Genomic DNA, 22,909 nt, shown 5'->3' with positions numbered 1-22,909 from the left:
TATGAGCTTCCTTGGTCTATATACTGTATATGTCTATGCCTCAGTATGGTGCTAGACGTGGGCTGTAGCCCTAATATCACCTTTATCAGCTTCCTTGGTGTATATACTGTATATGTCTAAGCCTCACTATGGTGCTAGATGTGGGCTGTAGCCCTAATATCACCTTTATCAGCTTCCTTGGTCTATATACTGTATATGTCTATGCCTGACTATGGTGCTAGACGTGGGCTATAGCCCTAATATCACCTTTATCAGCTTCCTTGGTGTATATACTGTATATGTCTATGCCTCACTATGGTGCTAGACGTGGGCTGTAGCCCTAATATCACCTTTATCAGCTTCCTTGGTGTATATACTGTATATGTCCTGAATGTTTAGGTTGTAATATTGTTTAGGAAGAACACTTGAATTTCTGTGACTATCAGTGATAACGTACAATAACCTGATTTAGGCCACTTTCATACAGGAGATTTTTCCATCTGACTTTCGAACAGATTTTTTTGGTTAGAAAGTTGGACAAAAATGAAACGGATTCATTAGAATGGGTATATTTACAGGGGACTTTTTTCTACTCGTATGAATAGTTCATGGAAAATAGAATTTACAGCATGTCCCATTCCTGCCTCGTTTTTGAACAAGAATAGCACATGATAATGTGTGATGTCCGGCACATCGGACAGCGCATGGATGGTGTGTCTGTGTGCCGGCTGATGTGAGTTCCATGTAAGAATCTTAGACACAAGTTTAAGTTTGTCCGTGTGCGAGTAGTCTTAGGCCCAATGCCCACGGGCGTATTTGCATTGCGGGATCTGGAGCAAATACTGCCCATAGGACATGCTAAGCAAAACACTTTTCCATGCCCACGAGCGGAAAGAAACTGCGATTTTCTGCTGCCGGGGGAAAAATCGCAGCATGTCCTATTCTAGTGTGAGGCTCGCACGGGCAAATTCCATTGTAGTCAATGGAAGCTGCCCATCCCGCAGCGAGTTGCCACACATCTGCATCATCGCCGCTGCAACAGCTCTGCACTGCGCATGTGTGGCTGCGCACCAGCCGGCACATCTACAGCGAAGAAAGAAGACAGCAGACAGGTAAGCCAGGGGTCACCGCTGGGGAACAAGGTCTGATTCCATTACGAGATCTCACAGTCAGATTCCTCCCCGGCCGTCTGCATTTGGCCTTAGGGCTCAGTCAGACGAGCGTCCTTTTTGCGTAAAAAAAAGTGTTGCATGCATGTGCAAAATGCACCTGACTGTAGCTCCATGCCCATTGCTTTCAATGACGCTGCCTCTGATTGGCTGAACGCTGTGACCACTCACAGGCAGTACTCAGCTGTCATTCAATGAATGGCTGAGCACTGCCTGTGATTGGCTGAGCGCTCAGTCAATCAGACACAGCTCTTTTAGGAGGCGGGGATTTTTAAATCCCCGGCCAGCTGAAAGTGCTTCAGAGCAGTGCCGGCAGTCAGCGAGAACATGCACCAGAGCTGCACAGCAGCAGAGAGGTGATGTGTGTATATATATATATATATATATATATATATATATATATACACATACACATTTTTTTTTACAGCAGCTTCTGTTTCAAGCCCTACCCCGAAAGTCACTGTGGGGGTTGACTGCATCGCACTGCTTTCAATGGGGCCAGCGGCAGTAGCAACGGCCCCATTGAAAGCAATGGGATGGCATCATGGTCCTTTGCCACAGTTGTGACAGCTTCATCCCCACAGGGAGTCCCCTTGTCACTGAACACTGTGACAGTGCTGTCACAGTGTTCAGTGATAAGGGGACTCTCCGTGGGGAATCTTTCTGCGTCGCACGGACCCACCCAGGGCACGGATGTCCTATCTTTTACAAGTATGAGTATTTTGCGCCTGTAAAAGACGGACATGTGAACAAATCAAAGGGAGCCACTGGCTCTATCAGACATGCCTTTTTTTGCGCACATAGGCGCAAGCAAAAAAAAAAACGCTCGTCTGACTTTGCCCTTAGGGTGATAAATTTTTATACAGGAATTAGTTTGTTTTTTTGAACTGTAATCCAGTGCTGTCATGAGAAGTTATCATACCAGCTAAATCCCTATGCTTCCTCTTCTTATAGTCAAACAACATCCGGCACGGCTCAAGACCATTTAATCTCAAGAGGATGGAGGCAGCAGAAGCCCACCACTCGGCCATATCGGCAGACCACCAGGCCTTATTCACAGGGTTTTCATTTGTCAGCACTAACTGGAAAACCCTGGACAGCACACCGGCTCTTTAAGATCATCAGAGCCAGATCTCATAAGCCCCAAGAAGACCATCAAGAGAAGCAGAAGAACACCGATGATGTCATCAGGAGCAGCCCAGCAATTCCATCAGACCGAGCTGGATGATTACTGCCATGTCTACATCTGGCATACAGGTGGTATACCTTTGTTTTTCTTTTAATATGTATGGTGTGAGGATGTGCCTGACCATGTCAGGCGCACCGCATGCGCAGAGTGCGTTGATATTATGGTACTATATATATAGTGTTACACTTTATATATACTCCATAAATGACTAAAAATACAATTACATTTACCAGTGACTACTGGTGAGTGTAATTTTATATTTCCCCCTCCTCTATGACATATATTAGTATTGTCATTGATGACGGGGAAATAAGGAGAGAGCTGGCCGGCTATTAAGGGGTGGAGGAGGCCGGACCCTTTTTTTTTCTTCTTTTTATGTATGGTATTAGGATGTGCCTGACCATGTCAGACGCACCACATGCCCAATATAGGATGATATTATGATACTATATGTATAGTGTCACCGTATGCATATACTTCATAAGATATTAATGCTGCAATTACATTTACCGCTGACTACCGGTGAGTGTAATTTCATGACTAGGGTATTACGGAGTCGCCGGGCACTGTGACCTATCCCCACCTCCCTTTACCTCCATACCTTACAAACCACGCAACACCAATATTGGATTAATTAATGGCCACAGCAGCCACATTTATTTAAACAACAAACATCAACAGTAAAATAACCAATTTTTAACCGCAGATAACCTGGGAAGGGATCCCATGGAGCCCTACCCCCGGACTGTCGCCTTACCAGAAAAACTGGAAGTAGTTGTGCCTGTCACCCGTCGCATGGCGGACTCGGGCAACACTACTTCCCTACAAGTGCCCCGGCCGCAAGTCGACAGACACGGGGGCCCGGCACTCTCCACTTCGTCTCAGGTCGCCTCATCCGGACCCTGAGGACGGCTAGCCATAACCTGGCTAACCCATCCCAAAACCACTGCAAGGCACCGCCTTGCTACTCCCATAGGCGACAGTTCTAACAAACAGTTTACCGAGGGGAACGGAAGCTATCCAGCTCCCTGTTACCCCCTACTACCCCCACTTTCTGACTCCACGGGACCCCTCCATCCCCCTGCTGCCATGACAGTTTGCCCCCCCCCTTCCCCAACCCCTATCTTCCAGGGCGGGCGGGTGGGACTCTTCCACGTCTCGGCTCCAACTGCTCCTCTTTGAATTTTAACCCCTCCCCTTCCTCTTTCTTGCCGCTCTTTTCTCTCCCCACTCACCCCTCCTTCTCTTACTCCCAGCTTTCTACAATTAACCCTTTCACTCCCCGTTAACCCCGTCATGCCTGCCTCCCGCCTACACCCTGGGTTTTTCGGCTCCGGCAGTTCCTTGACTAGGGTATTACGGAGTCGCCGGGCACTGTGACCTATCCCCACCTCCCTTTACCTCCATACCTTACAAACCACGCAACACCAATATTGGATTAATTAATGGCCACAGCAGCCACATTTATTTAAACAACAAACATCAACAGTAAAATAACCAATTTTTAACCGCAGATAACCTGGGAAGGGATCCCATGGAGCCCTACCCCCGGACTGTCGCCTTACCAGAAAAACTGGAAGTAGTTGTGCCTGTCACCCGTCGCATGGCGGACTCGGGCAACACTACTTCCCTACAAGTGCCCCGGCCGCAAGTCGACAGACACGGGGGCCCGGCACTCTCCACTTCGTCTCAGGTCGCCTCATCCGGACCCTGAGGACGGCTAGCCATAACCTGGCTAACCCATCCCAAAACCACTGCAAGGCACCGCCTTGCTACTCCCATAGGCGACAGTTCTAACAAACAGTTTACCGAGGGGAACGGAAGCTATCCAGCTCCCTGTTACCCCCTACTACCCCCACTTTCTGACTCCACGGGACCCCTCCACTGCCAGCACGGCTTGACCCCCTCAAGCCTGCGCCGCCCGCCACAACAACAACGCTCGCTCGATTCCTTCCTGAATCCCCTCCATCCATAAATCTGTCCCTATCTCGTTCAGATGGACCCCATCCGACCTCCAGTAGTTGCCTATACCCCGTTCCAAATCAATATGCCTAATGGCCAAACCCCCTCGCTGCCCAACGAAGCGTGAAACTTCCCTGTTCAATTTGATTCTGGCTTTGTCTAACCCCTTAATTGATCTCACCCCCCTCCACGTTTTTCTGGGGACTATCTCCGACCAGACTATTTTTAATCCCGGGTATGACGACATCAATCTAAGTATGTCATACCTAATGTCCCTAGATAAGTCTCTAAACGGTCTCTGCCCCAAATCATTCCCCCCGGCGTGCAGGACCAGTACGTCCGGCACTCTATCCAACTCTATTCCTCTTTCCACTTCTTCTATCACCCTACCCCACAGCATCCCCCTAATCCCAATCCACCTGAGTAACGCCTCACTCCTAGCAAACCGAAGCTGTCTCCCGTTAGACCTAACCCTAGCCCGCTCAGCCCCCCAAAAAACAAAAGAGTGTCCTAATATCCACACTAAAGCTTGAGGACAACCTGAAAGAAAACAAAACAGAACCAATCACAGACAAATAAATCCACTTTTTTATTATTAAACAAAAATTTTTTTTTTTTAATTTATTTATATATTTTATATATATATATATATTTTTTTTTTTTTTTTTTTTTTATTTATATATTTTTTATATATATATATATATATTTTTTTTTTTTTTTTTTTTTTAATATTAATTTCTTTAAATACCTTACAACTCTTAATTATAACAGGTGTGGTCGTACATATGACCTAAATCGTGCCGAATCCCAACGCCCTATCCTTCTCACCGCCTGCTCGTCCATACCCTGAACCGTGGCCTCCGTCGCTGCCCCGATTCTGAAGGAATGGGACCCAAACTGCGAGCTATCAAAACCCGCCTCCTCTAACGCTCTCTTAAAAACCGCCGTGAATTGGAAACGCGACAAAAATTGCCCGTCCCGGTGTCGAAACAATGGACCGCTACCCCCCCCTGCAACTTGACTATAGTTATTGAAAGCTCTAATCGGGCACATAACAGCCCCTGCGACCTTTCCCAACCGTACCAGTTGTCCCCTCCCCTCCTGATCTGTCTTAGACCGTCGCACAAAAATTTCCAGTCGATCCTTCACCAACCTAACGTCCTCCCTCTGCACTCCTCCCCCTACCGCCTTGCTTGGTGAAACTAATTCTCCCACCCGAAAAGCCCCAAAAAACGCCAGGGAAAAAACCGCTTTAAACAACAAACGCTCAAAATTTTCCCCGCAAACCGAGTCTATGGCCCCCCCCAACCTTTCTAAGATGCCAAAAGACACTGGCCTTCTCGTATCTGGCCGCCCCTTCCCTCTCCTAAAACCCTTTAACGCCTGTCTTACAATAAAGTTTTTTGTCACGTCTACTACCCCTTTTAGTTTACACCCAAATGCTACCCCGGCCATAAACCTGTTAACCCGCCCCAGTGTCCACCCTTCCCTGGAACCCCTTCCCAACCAACTCAATAACATTCCTACCCTATCATCCGTCGAATAAGCCCCCCCACATTGCTCCATCCAATCCTCCCACTCCGTCCACGCAGCGCTATACGCCGCTCTCGTCCCCCGAGCCAGTGATTGTGAAATCAAGTCCCCCACTGCTCGCTTACCACGTTCCAGAGCTGTTGAGGGCACCGCCTCCCCGTCTGCTCCGCTCCCGGCGCCAGCGTCCGGAACCGCTCCCACTGAAAGCGAGAGAGAGCATCCGCAATTGAATTATGGACTCCTGGAACGTGAACCGCTACTATCCAGATGTTCAGTGCCAGCGCTTCAAGTACTAAGTGCCGCAATAAATTAACAACTGGGGGAGATGAGGCCGTCATATTATTGATGACCTGCACAACCCCCAAGTTGTCGCAGTGAAACCTCACCTTTCGATCCCGAAAGTGAGCCCCCCAAAGCGCCACCGCTACAACTATTGGAAATAGCTCCAATAGCACCAGGTTCCGAACCAGGCCCTCTCGCTTCCACTGTTCTGGCCATTCGCCAACACACCACTTGCCCTGAAAATAGGCCCCAAAACCTGCCCCCCCAGCTGCGTCCGTGAACAGCTCCCAGTCTGCGTTTTCGCTGACTTCGGCCATCATAACCGACCTGCCGTTGTAACGCTTCAAAAAAGCGTCCCAAACCGCCAGATCGTTTTTGTGTCCCGATCCTAACCTAATAAAATGATGGGGAGCGCTCACCCCTGCCGTCGCTGCCGCCATCCGCCTGCAGAAGACCCGGCCCATAGGCATGATTCTGCAGGCAAAGTTAAGCTTGCCCAGCAAGGATTGCAAACGTCGCAACGTGACTTTTTTGGCGGAACGCGCAAACTGCACCTCCCCCTGCAAATCGCGCAATTTATTTTCCGGCAGTCGGCACTCCATTGCATCTGTATCGATGGAAATGCCCAAAAAACTAAGGCAGGTTGTGGGGCCCTCCGTTTTTTCCGGGGCCAGCGGTACACCAAACCGCTCTGCCACCCACTGGACCGTACCCAGTAGGGTCGCACAAAGTGGCGACCCCCCGGGACCAACGCACAAGAAGTCATCCAGATAATGGATGACCGATTGTACTGCCGCGGTATCCCTTACCACCCATTCGAGGAATGTGCTAAAGGCCTCGAAGTATGCGCATGAGATGGAACATCCCATAGGCAAACAGCGATCCGCGAAGAATTCTCCCTCCCAAAAACACCCCAGTAGTCTAATGCTCTCAGGTGCCACCGGCAGTAGGCGAAAGGCCGATTCAATATCGACCTTTGCCAACAAAGCCCCCCTACCGTATTTTCTAACCCACCGAACGGCCGCATCGAATGACGTATAAACTACTGAACAAATGTCAGGGTCAATTCCGTCATTCACCGAGGACCCTTTTGGATAGGATAGGTGGTGAATTAGCCGAAACTCATTCGGCTCTTTTTTCGGCACCACGCCAAGTGGCGACACCACCAAATCTGGAACAGGGGGTTCGGAAAAGGGGCCGGCCATGCGGCCTAGCCTCACTTCCTTCGCGAGCTTCTTCCCCACCACCCCCGGGTGCTCCCGCGCCGAACGCAAATTTTTAACCGAAAAGGGGACCGCGTGAGCCGGGGGTGGGATAACAAAACCGTCTAAAAAACCGTTCAACAGTAATTCCGCCTTTTCCCTATCTGGATATTTATTTAGAAAGGGTGCCATCTCTGCCACCCTCACTGGGGTCATCCCTTTTTGGAACACCCCCTGCACCTCTACCCCGACCTTTTTTGAAACATCTGACCGCCCCGTGGGACTGGGCGCTACAATGGGAACATGCATGTTTGAACTTGCATGTCGCCCCGAATTTACATTGGCCTTCATTGAATTGCCAACAAAATCCGGGCCGATTCCCTCCAGCCTGCCCTCCTTGTCCTGATCCGTAAGTAGAGGCCGAGCCCGAAGACCCGGCGCCTCCTTGAAAGGGATGTCCTAGCCGTGCCGGGGCCATCACCCTCAGCCACAGCCCGATATCTTTTTGGTCCCACCGAATGGAGGGACGCACCGCCTTACGCTGCCTGAACTGCTCGTCGTATCGCAGCCAGGTCTGTCCACCGTAAACCCGATAGGCTTCGCCAATCGAGTCTAGGTAGCAAAAAAGGCCGGAACAATTTTCCGGCGCTTTTTCCCCAATCACGCTTGCCAGAATGGCGAACGCTTGGAGCCAGTTAGTGAACGTCTGTGGGATCAGACGCCACCTCCGCTTCTCCTCTTCCTCCTTTTTGAATTCGGTTCTCTTCCCCTTGTCAAGGTTAAATTTCTCCAAGGGGAGGAGGGAGAATATTTCGACATATTCATCCCTCCATATTTTCTCTCTAACTTCTTTCTTCAGATGGGCCCCCAGGGGGCCCTCGAAGCAGACGTACACCTCCCCCCTGGCTCTATCATCCAATCTAACCCCGTCCCCATCTTTTTCCGTCTGCACCGCTACCGTTACTGACTGGTTAACGCCCGCACCCCCGCTTGCTGCCTGTCTCCTGTCCCCCTGCGAGCCTATGTCCGAGCTCCATGCTGACACCACTGAAGGGGAGGGCTGTTCTATGGCTCCCCACACCGCCTGTTCACCCCCAGTCCCCCCAGACGAGCTTCCGCTTGGGCCGCTCGTGACGCTGGATGACGCTCTACACGGCGCTATGTCCGCCGCCACAGGCGGCGTGGCTTGCCCTACTCCCTCCCCCCCCTGACGCATAAGTAACCCACACAACACACCCAGCAACGCTCCCATATCGCCCCCGCCCGGCACGTTAAGCGTCGCTGCGCCACCGCCTGCTTGCGCCCCTGACCTAACTCCCGTACGCGCCACATGGCTGAGCGCATTGGACAATACCGACATAGATCTCTCACCTGGCTGCGAGGGGGCTGTGTACCCACCAGCCGCTGCTCCCACGTCCTGCTGCTGACTCTCATCGTCCTCCGGGTCGTCGATCCTTGCTGCTGGTAGCTCTCCTCCTGGCTGAAACCGCTCTGTTCTGGTCCCAGCCGCTTTTCGTGGCGCCGATGCGCGCTTGGCCGCCTCTGTGATGCTGGGGCGCTGCCTGCTGCCCCCATCTTCGGCCTGCTGTTGCCTGATGGGGCGCTGTCTGCTGCCCCCATTGTCTGGCCTGTTGCTGCGTCTGGCGGGTGCCCCGACCGGCACATGTCCGGGTGCACCTCCCCCCGCTCCCTGCCTCCTCTCCGATGCTGCCGCTGTTTGCTGCACATTCGCCCTCTCCTGCTCCCTTACATCCGGAGCTGCTCTGATGTTCCGGCGTGCAGCCGCCCCCCCCGGCCTCCTTCCCCTGCCCGTAGGGGTTGCAGGAGGAACATCTCGTGGTGGGGCGGGGGAGGGGCTCCGCACGCGGCGCCGCCGAGCAGGCGCCTGCTCCGGGCTCAACCTGACCGGCACCCGAGCCCTCCTCGGTCTTCTCCCGCTTTCCTCCGGCATTGGAAACATCGGAGCTGCAGCCGGGGCCGGCGCAGCCTCTCCCGCGGGTCCGTCAATCAGCCTCACCAGCCAGGTGAGGTCCCTCTCCTCCGCTTCAGCCCGGATCCTCCTCAGCATCTCTTCCATTTCTTCACCCGGTAAGTGGACGTCGGGACTTTCTTCTACAGTCTTCGCCCCGCTGCCTTTCTTCTCTCCCCGCCGATATTCCGCTCCTCTTCTATGGCTTCTCTTCTCACTTCCCGCTGCCTCTTCCCGGCTCCTGGTCTTCTCTCTTCACCTTTCTTGGTCTTCCCTCTTCACCTTTCTTGGTCTTCCCTCTTCTCCCTTCCTAGTCTTCTCCTTTTCTTCCCGGTCTTCCCTCTTCACCTTTTTACCTTTTTCTTCCCTCTTGGTCTGGTCGTCGCTGTTCTTCTTGCTTCTTCACTCTTCCACGTCTCGGCTCCAACTGCTCCTCTTTGAATTTTAACCCCTCCCCTTCCTCTTTCTTGCCGCTCTTTTCTCTCCCCACTCACCCCTCCTTCTCTTACTCCCAGCTTTCTACAATTAACCCTTTCACTCCCCGTTAACCCCGTCATGCCTGCCTCCCGCCTACACCCTGGGTTTTTCGGCTCCGGCAGTTCCTTATTTCTCCCTCTTCTATGACATTGTTTAGTTTTGTCACCGGCGACGGGGAAATAAGGTGAGAGATGGCCGGCTATTAAGGGGTGGAGGAGGCCGGGCCTTTTTTTTAACTTAATATAAAATTTGTTTCCAGGAATGTAACTGTTTGGCATTAGGATGTGCCGGACCATACCGGACGCACCACATGCTCAGAATAAGATACTACGGTACTACATGTGTAGTGTTACACTATATCTATACTCCATAAGATATTAAGGATACAATTACATTTACTGGTGATTACCGCTCAGGGAAATTTTATACTTCTCCCTCTCCTCTGACATCTCATGGTTTCGTCACCAGCGAAAGGGAAATAAGGTGAGAGATGGCCGGCTATTAAGGGGTGGAGGAGGCCGGACCTTTTATTGTAATTGTTTGCTTTTATATTTGGGCCAATTATAGTAGTCGGTCATTGGTTCAGCTCTGTAGACAGAAAAACACAAATGTTCCGGATCTTTGAATGCAGTGACACCATTTTTAAATTGTTTTTATTGTGCAAAAGTAATAAAATGTTACAAAACTATATAAATTGGATACAAATGTAATCCTACTGACCACAGGATGCAGCGAAGATGTCATTTATGCCAGCGTCATATAAGCCTATGTGCACCAGTGTAGTGTTCCTGCAGAATGAACGATGCTTTTTCTGCCCGCGTTCCAGATGTGTTCTTTTTCCTGCACAATTGCGCAGTGTTTCACGCATCTCCTAGCATATTTCGTGTACATTTATGTACCCTCTATGTTACTTCTATGAGACCTCTTGCTGTGCACATGTGCAGGAGAATAGAGCACGGTGCGCTGGTTTATTCTTCAACTAAAATCCTCAGGAAAAATACATGCTGGTGAACAAACCCATTGAAATCAATAGGTTCTATAATCTGTATATTGTGTGTGCAAATACACCCGTGTGCCACCGGCTTTACTGTATAAGGCCTCCTTCACGTGACCAGTAAGAAATAGACCTTATTAAAAAGGGCAGGAGGTGTTGCATTGTGTGTTAGGAAAACATTCATCTCTACAGAGATTCAAGCTTCAGACATGGGAGTTCTGTAGAAACTGTTTGGGTAAGAATACAAGGAGAGAACAACAGAAAGGACACCATTGTAGGCATTTACTATAGGCCACCTGGACAAGCAGAAGATATGGAGGAACTCTTTCTACATCAGATGGCCAAGCTCTCAAAAAAAGCATGACATAGTGATCATGGAAGATTATAACTATCCGGACATTTGTTGGGAATCTCTCAGGTAAAAGTAATGGATCCAACACATTCTTATCCACTCTTGCTGACAACTTTATCTTCCAAAGGTAGAAGAGAAAACAAGGGGATCTGCTATCTTGGACCTAATTCTTACCAACAGGGAGGGAATGGTTGCGGAAGTAAGGGTGGCTGGGACCTTAGGAGGCAGCGATCATGTTATCATTGAATTTTGGATAAAAAGGGGATGAAGACCTGAGAAAACTCAGACCTCAAGGTTGGATTTTAGAAAGGCAGATTTTATTGAACTCAGAAAGAGGAAAGAAGAATCCAATGGCTGGATGTTCTTATAGACAGAAATGACTAAATAGGTTGGGAAATATTGTGAAATAAGATTCTCAAAGCACGATGACCCTGGAGGTCTCTTCCAACTCTACCATTCTATGACTCTTTGACCGTATGCACTTTTACACTCACTGCATCGCTGCCAAAAATTGCATGAAAAGAAAAACGTTGTGATGAAGTCCCAATCAAAATTAACGTTTTCTCGTCCATTCACACAGGCAGCTGCAGCATATCAGCCAAAATATGCGCTGCAGTGTGAATGATTTTTAATGGTTAACTAGAGGCAGCTGTTTTCTTTTCCCGGCGTTGGACGTTACAAAACTCCCTCCCCCTCCCTTTTTTTCCAGCTTCCATAGAAGCCTATGAGAGCCTCCAGAATATCTCGGCAAAAGATAGGTCTTGCCCTATCTATTCACGCACTGTATAAAATCGGAAGCCGTTTTCGGTCGCCGATGTCCTGTTATTCCCGGTGCCCTGATGTTTCTATGTGGCTAAAATTCGCTCATCTGAATGATTACATTGGAATCCAAGGCTTCAGATGCTTGCCATTTTTTAATGCAGCTAAATTAGCCCCATGGTCGCATGAATAAGGCCTAACTCACAGCGACTAAAAAAACAACAACCTAAAGTACAACAGTAGAATAGCTGGTTTTTATTTTCTTTTGCTTTGTTACCGTCACCTCCAAAGAATTAATTACCAAGAGATCAAAATGTCATTTATAACCCTGACTGAAGACTACAGCTTCTACTGCAAAAGACAAACCCCCAGACAGCTCTGTCAATGGAAAAAGAAAACTGTTTTCGGTCTTTGGATATAGCAATATGTAAAAAAACATTTTTTGGAAGTACATTTATTATGCACAGGTATTAAAATATAAAAAATGTTACTATTTGGTATCGCCATAATTGTATCAGCTTGCTGAATAAATAAGTTACATCATTTCTACCGTGAACGTGTTTATTTAGAAAAAAAGAGCTGTGTTTTCACTCCAAGAAAGACTTCATAGAATTTTTTGATTCTGCAAAAGACTAAGGCCGCCTGCAGACGAGCGGGTCGGAGCCGGCGGCGAGAATTCTCGCCGCGGGACCCGATCCGAGCGCCTGCAGAGACGAGCGCGTACTCACCCGCGCCCGGCGGCCCCGGCTCTTTCATGTGCCGGCTGCCGGTCAGCGGGCGCATGCGCAGACCGGAGCCGGCGGCCGGGTGAGTGACGTATCTGCGCGAGGCTGTGCGAGCCCCGCACAAAAATAGGATATGCCGCGGTTTGTTTGCCGCGTGACATTTCGCGCGGCCAAACCGCGTCTGTCTGCATAGGAGTGCGTATTGTATTGCACTCCTATGCAGGCTTTGAGCGGCGGAAATCCTGCCGGAAATCCCGCCGCGGGATTTCCGCCCGTGTGCAGGCGGCCAAAGCCTGATAGGACCGTCAACGGAAAAATAACAAAACAGTAATGGACGGCAAAACTGAGAAAGCAATTGCTGTGATAGAAACGCCAAAACTGGCAGTGATGGTAAGAGGTTAGGTTTAGAATTAGATAGTTTATGCTTAGAGATGAGCGAGCACCAAAATGCTCGGGTGCTCGTTATTCGAGTCGAACTTTCCGCGATGCTCGAGGGTTCGTTTCGAGTAACGAACCCCATTGAAGTCAATGGGCGACCCGAGCATTTTTGTATATCGCCGATGCTCGCTAAGGTTTTCATTTGTGAAAATCTGCAAAACCTGCAAAACCAGTGATAGAAACGACACAGAAACGGATAGGGCAGGCAAGGGGCAACATGCTGGGCCACATTTCAGATTCCCAGGTCTCACTATTAAGCCACAATAGCGGCAAAAGTGCCCCCCCTAATAATTTTTACTTCGGACAAACCCTCATTAGCAAGGCATACCATAGCTAAGCACCACACTACCTCCAACAAAGCACAAGCACTGCCTGCATGACACTCCGCTGCCACTTCTCCTGGGTTACATGCTGCCCAACCCCCCCCCCCCCCCCCCACGACCCTGCATCCACAGCGCACACCAAAGTGTCCCTGCGCAGCCTTCAGCTGCCCTCATGCCACACGCTGGCCTCATAGCCACACCACCCTCATGTCTATTTATAAGTGCGTCTGCCATGAGGAGGAGCCGGAGGTATTTTAACTCTACAATTTTTGAATTAATCTGAGCAAAGCAGTAGGAAAAATTTACGATTTTTATTTTTTGGGCAATTGTGCCAATTTAAAAACAGGGTTTTTTGTGCAGTGTACATAGGAATGAAGACATTCACTCCAGAATGGATATCACCATTTGTCCCGTGTTCAGGAACATTCCCATTGTGGCCCTAATCTACTTACAGGACACATGGCAAGGCCTATAATGCAGGGAACACCCGTTGGATTGCAGGGCACAACTGAATAAATTCCAGTTCCATAAATTGAACTGTGTGGTATTTCTGAAGACAGGGATAATTACGGGGGCTGGTAGGGATGGGTACATGGGGCAATAAAATTGGGTCTCCCCCTCCTCTCTTGCTTTTTGGGGAGTTTTTTGACCTCAGTGGCAGGGATGGGGTGTAAAGTGGCGCACTGTGAGGCTTCGTAATTTTGCGGAGGTGCGGCGGTCTCACACAGAAGGCGCTTAACAAGCTGCTCCTTGAGCTGCAGGAAGGCGAGCGTTCCCGGGGCCTCTTGTAAATTACGTATTACAGGTAGCGGTCTGAATAACGCGGGGGTCACACAGCTTGATGAAGTTACGTATAAGCTGCGGGTATATCCGCGACCATGGAGCACAATGGCCTCTATGTTGCAGATATCTACGGTAAAATAGAACCTGCTGCGTTCTCTTTTCTGCGAGTGGATTACGTAATTCTGACCCGCTAATGTAAGCGGAATTGTGTAATCTAATGCATTTGATTGATCTGCGTATTACCGCGGATCAGACGCATGCGGGATCCGTAATTCCTATCCGGGCATGTAAAACCGGCCTAAGGTAGATCGCTACCTTTTTATCCCGTGAGCGGACCAGGGACTACCCAACGACGCCACTGCTCCAGGCTCTCAGCAACTGTTGGTTGACGGGAGCAAGGAGGTTTTAAGTTTCCTGGGCTCCCTGTCTCCTGTGCATGTGTCTGTCATTTTGGTCCACTGGATAATGCCGATCGCATTGCTGGGGAGGACTCCCTGCAGCCCGGGTTGACTGGTCCAGTCTATCGGCTACCTGCGGGCACCGACAGCATGGAGCTGTCACATCCATAGCCCACTGAATTGATGTTTTGCTCTCCCTTCTATCAAAAAAAATTAATAAAAGTTTTACAATATAGTATATTTACCCAAAAATGGCACCAATAAAAACTACAGTTTGCCACGCATAAAACAAGCCCTCATACGGCAACACCCAAAATAGGTTAAATCATTAAGGGGTTAAAGGCATTTTTTTTTTCACTTAACTGCATGTATTTTGGGCTGACAACCATTTTTTGCAACAAAGTTTCATTTTGTCTTCTGTAGTTTCTACTTATCAATGTATGCCAGTGTGTGCCTCCTACTAAGACTTAAAGGGGTTGTCCCGCGGCAGCAAGTGGGTCTATACACTTCTGTATGGCCATATTAATGCACTTTGTAATGTACATCGTGCATTAAATATGAGCCATACAGAAGTTATACACTTACCCCCTCCGGTGCTGGCGTCCCCGTCTCCATGGCGCCAACTAAAGCTGCCCTCTCCTTCCATTAGACGCGCTTGCGCTGTCCGATCTTCTGTTCTGTTGAATGGGGCCGCTCCGGCGTGCTCGCGCTGGAGAGCTAGTCTGCGCATGCGCAGAAGACATGTGCGGCGCGAGCACGCCAGAGCGGCCCCATTCAACAGAACAAAAGACCGGACAGCGAAAGCGCGTCTAATGGAAGGAGAGGGCAGCTTTAGTCGGCGCCATGGAGACGGGGATGCCAGCACCGGAGGGGGTAAGTGTATAACTTCTGTATGGCTCAAAATTAAAGGGGTTGTCCCGCGAAACAAAGTGGGGTTATACACTTCTGTATGGCCATATTAATGCACTTTGTAATGTACATTGTGCATTAATTATGAGCCATACAGAAGTTATCAGAAGTTATTCACTTACCTGTTCCGTTGATGGCGTCCTCGTCTCCATGGTGCCGTCTAATTTTCAGCGTCTAATCGCCGGATTAGACGCGCTTGCGCAGTCCGGTCTTCTTCTTTTCTAAATGGGGCCGCTCGTGCCGGAGAGCAGCTCCTTGTAGCTCCGCCCCGTCACGTGCCGATTCCAGCCAATCAGGAGGCTGGAATCGGCAATGGACCGCACAGAAGCCCTGCGGTCCACCGAGGGTGAAGATCCTGGCGGCCATCTTCACCAGGTAAGTAAGAAGTCATCGGAGCGCGGGGATTCAGGTAAGCACTATCCGGTTTTCTTTTTTAACCCCTGCATCGGGTTTGTCTCACGCCGAACGGGGGGGCTATTGAAAAAAAAAAAACCCTGTTTCGGCGCGGGACAACCCCTTTAATGTACGATGTATATTACAAAGTGCATTAATATGGCCATACAGAAGTGTATAACCCCACTTGTTGCCGCGGACAACCCCTTTAAGGCCCATTTAAACAGGATGAATGTCAGGCAACTGATGCCCAACACTCGTCCCTGCATGCTTTTACACAGGAGCGAGTAGCGTTGCTTCACAGCGGAGCGGCTGCATGAGATTTCTCTTCTTGCTCTCCCCTGCCCCTCTCCACTCACTTAACACAGCTGCCGTTCAGTACTGAACGGCTGCTATTTACACTCATCGCTCAACGTCCATCGTTTATGCAGCTTAAAATCCTGTTCGCTCATCGTTCAGTGTAAATAGCGAAAGTTCAGAACTGAACTGCTGCTATGTTAAGTGAATGGAGAGGGGGGGGAGCGGGAGGCGAGAAATCTCCTCCAGCCGCCCCGCTGTGAAACAACAATACTAGCTCCTATGCAAAAGTGGGTACTTGTGGGAACGAGTGTCGGGCATCGTTTACCCGACAATTATCCCATGTAAATGGGCCTTAAGTCTCAGTAGGAGATCTGTCCGTTAGGCTGGACTGACAGCTTAAGATGTCTTTACATGGAATGATTATCGTTTAGATTCCTGCAATCCAGCGAGAATCTGAACAATTATAATTCAGTGTAAATGTATGCAGGGACTGAACGACATATCGTTCCATGTGAATGGAAGTCGGTGGGCATGAACAATCACCAGCTCCACCTCCATTTAGCCAACAATGCCCTGGCATCAGCGCTGGGACACCCTGCTGGGCATCTGTCGGCCAACATATCGTCCCGTGTAAAAGATCCCTTAGATTCCCTCTGCTCTCTATTACACCTCATGGCTGGGTTCCATCGGGATGGAAGTCTCGTGGAACGTCTGCAGTGCAACCACACGGACATTCTGCAAGATTTCCGCAGCGTAAAGGCTGCTTCAAACCCCGCGTCATTTGGCGCAGATATATTGTGATCTTTCAGCCTGCATGCTGCTGCAGAAATCTCTCCACATAGAGAGAAAAGAGCCCGCAGTGGAAACTGCGCCAAAACTGACATGATGCGGATTTGAATTCCGTGCCGAAAGTCAGTTTCCCTTTGGCTTCGTGTGAATGAGATTTTTGCAAATCTCGTCCATTTTGCTGTTCAGTCTTAGGTTTAAGAATGTATGGGGAAAGTCCGCACGGAAAGTCCGCAGCAATTCCGCCCAGCAGCTAATTTTGTATGGTCCTAAATTAGCTGATAACAAGGTGCAGGAAAGGAGAGAGCAGAGCGAAACAAAGCCGGATCTCCCACTGAGCCTTAAGACCTCCGTTTATATATACAGATAGTCCCCAACGTGCGAACGTTCGAGTTACGAATGGGGTCATTTGTGGGGGTTCTCTATGGTTTTAGCCGCTACAAGTGTGCTATGGGGCATAAAAGGCCTTCAAGCAAAATTTCTGTTCTGAAAGCCACCAACTGCTCCTTTCATTTTGGGCCCCTTTGTGGACTCAGATATAACATTAGGGCCACAATGGGTATGTTTCTGAAAACAGCACAAACAGGGGTATCCATTTTGGGTGTCAATCCTCATTTTTATGTGCACTATAGAAAAAAATATGTCTTTAAAATGACATATTTGTAGAGATGAGCGAGCACCAAAATGCTCGGGTGCTCGTTATTCGAGTCGAACTTTCCGCGATGCTCGAGGGTTCGTTTCGAGTAACGAACCCCATTGAAGTCAATGGGCGACACGAGCATTTTTGTATATCGCCGATGCTCGCTAAGGTTTTCATTTGTGAAAATCTGCAAAACCTGCAAAACCAGTGATAGAAACGACACAGAAACGGATAGGGCAGGCGAGGGGCAACATGCTGGGCCACATTTCAGGTTCCCAGGTCTCACTATTAAGCCACAATAGCGGCAAAAGTGCCCCCCCTAATAATTTTTACTTCGGACAAACCCTCATTAGCAAGGCATACCATAGCTAAGCACCACACTACCTCCAACAAAGCGCAATCACTGCCTGCATGACACTCCGCTGCCACTTCTCCTGGGTTACATGCTGCCAATTTCCCCCCCGCCACGACCCAGTGTCCACAGCGCACACCAAAGTGTCCCTGCCCAGCCTTCAGCTGCCCTCATGCCACACGCTGGCCTCATAGCCACACCACCCTCATGTCTATTTGTAAGTGTGTCTGCCATGAGGAGGAACCGGAGGTATTTTAACTTTACAATTTTTGAATTAATCTGAGCAAAGCAGTAGGAAAAATTTACGATTTTTATTTTTTGGGCAATTGTGCCAATTTAAAAACAGGGTTTTTTGTGCAGTGTACATAGGAATGAAGACATTCACTCCAAAATGGATATCACCGTTTGTCCCGTGTTCAGGAACATTCCCGTTGTGGCCCTAATCTACTTACAGGACACATGACAAGGCCTATAATGGAGGGAACACCGTTGGATTGCAGGGCACAACTGAATAAATTCCAGTTCCATAAATTGAACTGTGTGGTATTTCTGAAGACAGGGATAATTACGGGGGCCTGGTTGGGATGGGTACATGGGGCAATAAAGTCGGGTCTCCCTCTCCTCTCTTGCTTTTTGGGGAGTTTTTTGACCTCAGTGGCAGGGATGGGGTGTAAAGTGGCGCACTGTGAGGTTTCGTAATTTTGCGGAGGTGTGCGGTCTCACACAGAAGGCGCTTAACAAGCTGCTCCTTGAGCTGCAGGAAGGCGAGCGTTCCCGGGGCCTCTTGTAAATTACGTATTACAGGTAGTGGTCTGAATAACGCGGGGGTCACACAGCTTGATGAAGTTACGTATAAGCTGCGGGTATATCCGCGACCATGGAGCACAATGGGCTCTATGTTGCAGATATCTACAGTAAAATAGAACCTGCTGCGTTCTCTTTTCTGTGAGTGGATTACGTAATTCTGACCCGCTAATGTAAGCGGAATTGTGTAATCTAATGCATTTGATTGATCTGCGTATTACATGTCTTCTGCGCATGCACAGACTAGCTCTCCGTGAGCACGCCGGAGCGGCCCCATTCAACAGAACAGAAGACCGGACAGCGCAAGCGCGTCTAATGGAAGGAGAAGACAGCTTTAGTCGGCGCCATGGAGACGGGGACGCCAGCACCGGAGGGGGTAAGTGTATAACTTCTGTATGGCTCATATTTAATGCAGGATGTATATTACAAAGTGCATTAATATGGCCATACAGAAGTGTATAACCCCACTTGCTGCCGCGGGACAACCCCTTTAAGGCCCATTTAGACAGGACGAATGTCAGGCAGCTGATGCCCAACACTCGTCCCTGCATGCTTTTACACAGGAGCGAGTAGCGTTGCTTCACAGCGGAGCGGCTGCATGAGATTTCTCTTCTTGCTCTCCCCTGCCCCTCTCCATTCACTTAACACAGCTGCCGTTCAGTACTGAACGGCTGCTATTTACACTCATCGCTCAACGTCCATCGTTTATGCAGCTTAAAATCCTCTTCGCTCATCGTTCAGTGTAAATAGCGAACATTCAGAACTGAACTGCTGCTATGTTAAGTGAATGGAGAGGTTGGGGGGAGCGGGAGGAAATCTCCTCCAGCCGCCCCGCTGTGAAGCAACAATACTAGCTCCCATGCAAAAGTGGGTACTTGCGGGAACGAGTGTCGGGCATCGTTTGCCCGACAATTATCCCATGTAAATGGGCCTTAAGTCTCAGTAGGAGGTCTGTCCGTTAGGCTGGACTGACAGCCTAAGATGTCTTTACACGAAAATGATTATTGCTCAGATTCCTGCAATCTAGCGAGAATCTGAACAATTATCATTCAGTGTAAATGTATGCAGGGACTGAATGACATATCGTTCCATGTGAATGGAAGTGGGTGGGCATGAACAACCACCAGCTCCTCCTCCATTTAGCCAACAATGCTCTGGCATCAGCACTGGGACACCCTGCTGGGCATCTGTTGCCCAACATATCGTCCCGTGTAAAAGAACCCTTAGATTCCCTCTGCTCTCTATTACACCTCATGGCTGGGTTCCATCGGGATGGAAGTCTTGTGGAACGTCTGCAGTGGAACCACATGGACATTCTGCAAGATTTCCACAGCATAAAGGCTGCTTCAAACCCCGCGTCATTTGGTGCAGATATAAAGTGATTTTTCAGCCTGCATGCTGCTGCAGAAATCTCTCCACATAGAGAGAAAAGAGCCCGCAGTGGAAACTGCGCCAAAACTGACATGACGCGGATTTGAATTCCGCACCGAAAGTCAGTTTCCCTGTGGCTTCGTGTGAATTAGATTTTTGCAAATCCCGTCCATTTTGCTGTTCAGTCTTAGGTTTAAGAATGTATGTGGAAAGTCCGCACGGAAAGTCCGCAGCAATTCCCCCCAGCCCATCAGCTAATGTTTTATGGTCCTAAATTAGCTGATAACAAGGTGCAGGAAAGGAGAGAGCAGAGGGAAACAAAGCCAGATCTCCCACTGAGCCTTAAGACCTCAGTGTCTATATACAGATAGTCCCCAACTTGTGAACGTTCGAGTTACGAATGGGGTCATTTGTGGGGGTTCTCTATGGTTTTAGCCGCTACAAGTGTGCTATGGGGCATAAAAGGCCTTCAAGCAAAATTTCTGTTCTGAAAGCCACCAACTGCTCCTTTCATTTTGGGCCCCTTTGTGGACTCAGATATAACATTAGGGCCACAATGGGTATGTTTCTGAAAACAGCACAAACAGGGGTATCCATTTTGGGTGTCAATCCTCATTTTTATGTGCACTATAGAAAAAAATATGTCTTTAAAATGACATATTTGTAGAGATGAGCGAGCACCAAAATGCTCGGGTGCTCGTTACTCGAGACGAACTTTTCGCGATGCTAAAGGGTTCGTTTCGAGTAACGAACCCCATTGAAGTCAATGGGCGACCCGAGCATTTTTGTATATCGACGATGCTCGCTAAGGTTTTCATTTGTGAAAATCGGGGCAATTCAAGAAAGTGATGGGAACGACACAGCAACGGATAGGGCAGGCGAGGGGCTACATGTTGGGCTGCATCTCAAGTTCACAGGTCCCACTATTAAGCCACAATAGCAGCAAGAGTGGCCCACCCCCCAACAACTTTTACATCTGAAAAGCCCTCATTAGCAATGCATACCTTAGCTAAGCACCACACTACCTCCAACAAAGCACAATCACTGCCTGCATGACACTCCGCTGCCACTTCTCCTGGGTTACATGCTGCCCAACCCCCCCCCCCACGACCCAGTGTCCGCAGCGCACACCAAACTGTCCCTGCCCAGCCTTCAGCTGCCCTCATGCCACGCCACCCTCATGTCTATTTATAAGTGCGTCTGCCACAGGAAAAGCAGGCCCACACTGCAGAGGGTTGGCACGGCTAGGCAGTGACCCTCTTTAAAAGTGGCGGGGCGATAGCCCACAATGCTGTACAGAAGCAATGAGAAATCCAATCCTGTGCCACCTCCGTCAGGAACTGCACACGTGGGCATAGCAATGGGGAACCCATGTGCCACACACTATTCATTCTGTCAAGGTGTCTGCATGCCCCAGTCAGACCGGGGTTTTTTATAGTCACAGGCAGGTACAACTCCACAATGGGAATTCCATGTGCACCCACAGCATGGGTGGCTCCCTGGAACCCACCGGCTGTACATAAATGTCTCGAAGTGAAGCATGTAGTGATTTGGTCGGGCTAACAGGTTCTAGGGCTATGGTGAATTCAACGGGTACACGCTATGCCGTCACAGTAGATTACCTCACCTTTTTCACAGCCAAGGCGCATCTGGCTTAGCATTGGCCGGTAGTCATCAGCTCTTCAGCCAATGGGCTTAGTCTGTCGATGTATGGTTCAAAAACGGATGTCTTTGGTTACAGTGGATACTCTTACATCCCCATGGAGGCTCCTCCTGCTCGGCGATTGCCTTTTCACTTCGGTGATTACGCGCACTTGGACCAATATTTTAATACACCATGTTAGCAAGTCTTTAACACGTGTTTTGGTTCCTCAAAATTTTTTGGCATTTGCTGACATGGCTTGACCTCCCTTCATCCAATTTCGGCACCCTGTCATTTAGGATTGGAGCTTCCACTACTGCAAATGAACTTGGCGGATGTCAGGCGGATATGATTCGTCTGGAAGTTGACACTTGTATAGTTTTTTTTTTTTATCTGTCTTACTCCCCAGGTACTTGTCCCTCGGTATGGTTGATCAGCCAGTTACCTATATAGGGCAGAATGGCTGACAATTACCTTGCCACGCGGCAGATCTCAAGGAAGCAGATGTCTTTTGGCTTGGTACCTGGGGTCTGCAGCAATTACAGGTCCGTGGTGGTGAATACTAGTCAACGAACCTCAGACCCTGCGGTTCGGGTTGTCTGTGCGGGTGGAAGTGACTTTTGTCAGGTTTGTCTAGGAGAACTACTGCTGGTTATGAAATCTGAACTAGACCTTTCTTTCTTTTTCCAAAAAGTCATCTTGGTGTTTTTGGAGGTGGTTCCTTGGGCAAAAAGGTTTGGTGTTCATGAGGTCCAGATGCATGCTTAACACCAAGGTGTCCTCAATTGTCCGGGCAGAAGGTGGGGTTTTTGTTGGCATTATCAGTTAGAAGGGGTCAATATGTCCCCATTGCACACAATGGCCTTCATTTAACTGACATTGGGTTGGGTTTTTCTTCAAGCCAGCATTGAGAAGGCTTTGTTGTTTTTGCAAAAAGGGGGGTGGAGTGGCGCATAGGTTTATACGCTACTCCTGGTGGTGGCATCAGTCTGTGCAACGATGTAAACAGGTTACCACACATTCACTCTCTTAGGGTGAAAACAGGGGATCTAGCTGATAGAAGATTGGGGGGGCTCATGTTAAAGCCATTGTTTGCCAGTAATACTAGTCATACTCCACAACGACATCCCAAAGCTTAACGTCAATGTGTTTTTATCTAATCATGTTAAACAAATGCT

The sequence above is a fragment of the Eleutherodactylus coqui genome, chromosome 1 (assembly GCF_035609145.1).
Source record: "Eleutherodactylus coqui strain aEleCoq1 chromosome 1, aEleCoq1.hap1, whole genome shotgun sequence".
NCBI classification, from domain to species: domain Eukaryota; kingdom Metazoa; phylum Chordata; class Amphibia; order Anura; family Eleutherodactylidae; genus Eleutherodactylus; species Eleutherodactylus coqui.
This window is presented reverse-complemented; position numbering follows the sequence as displayed.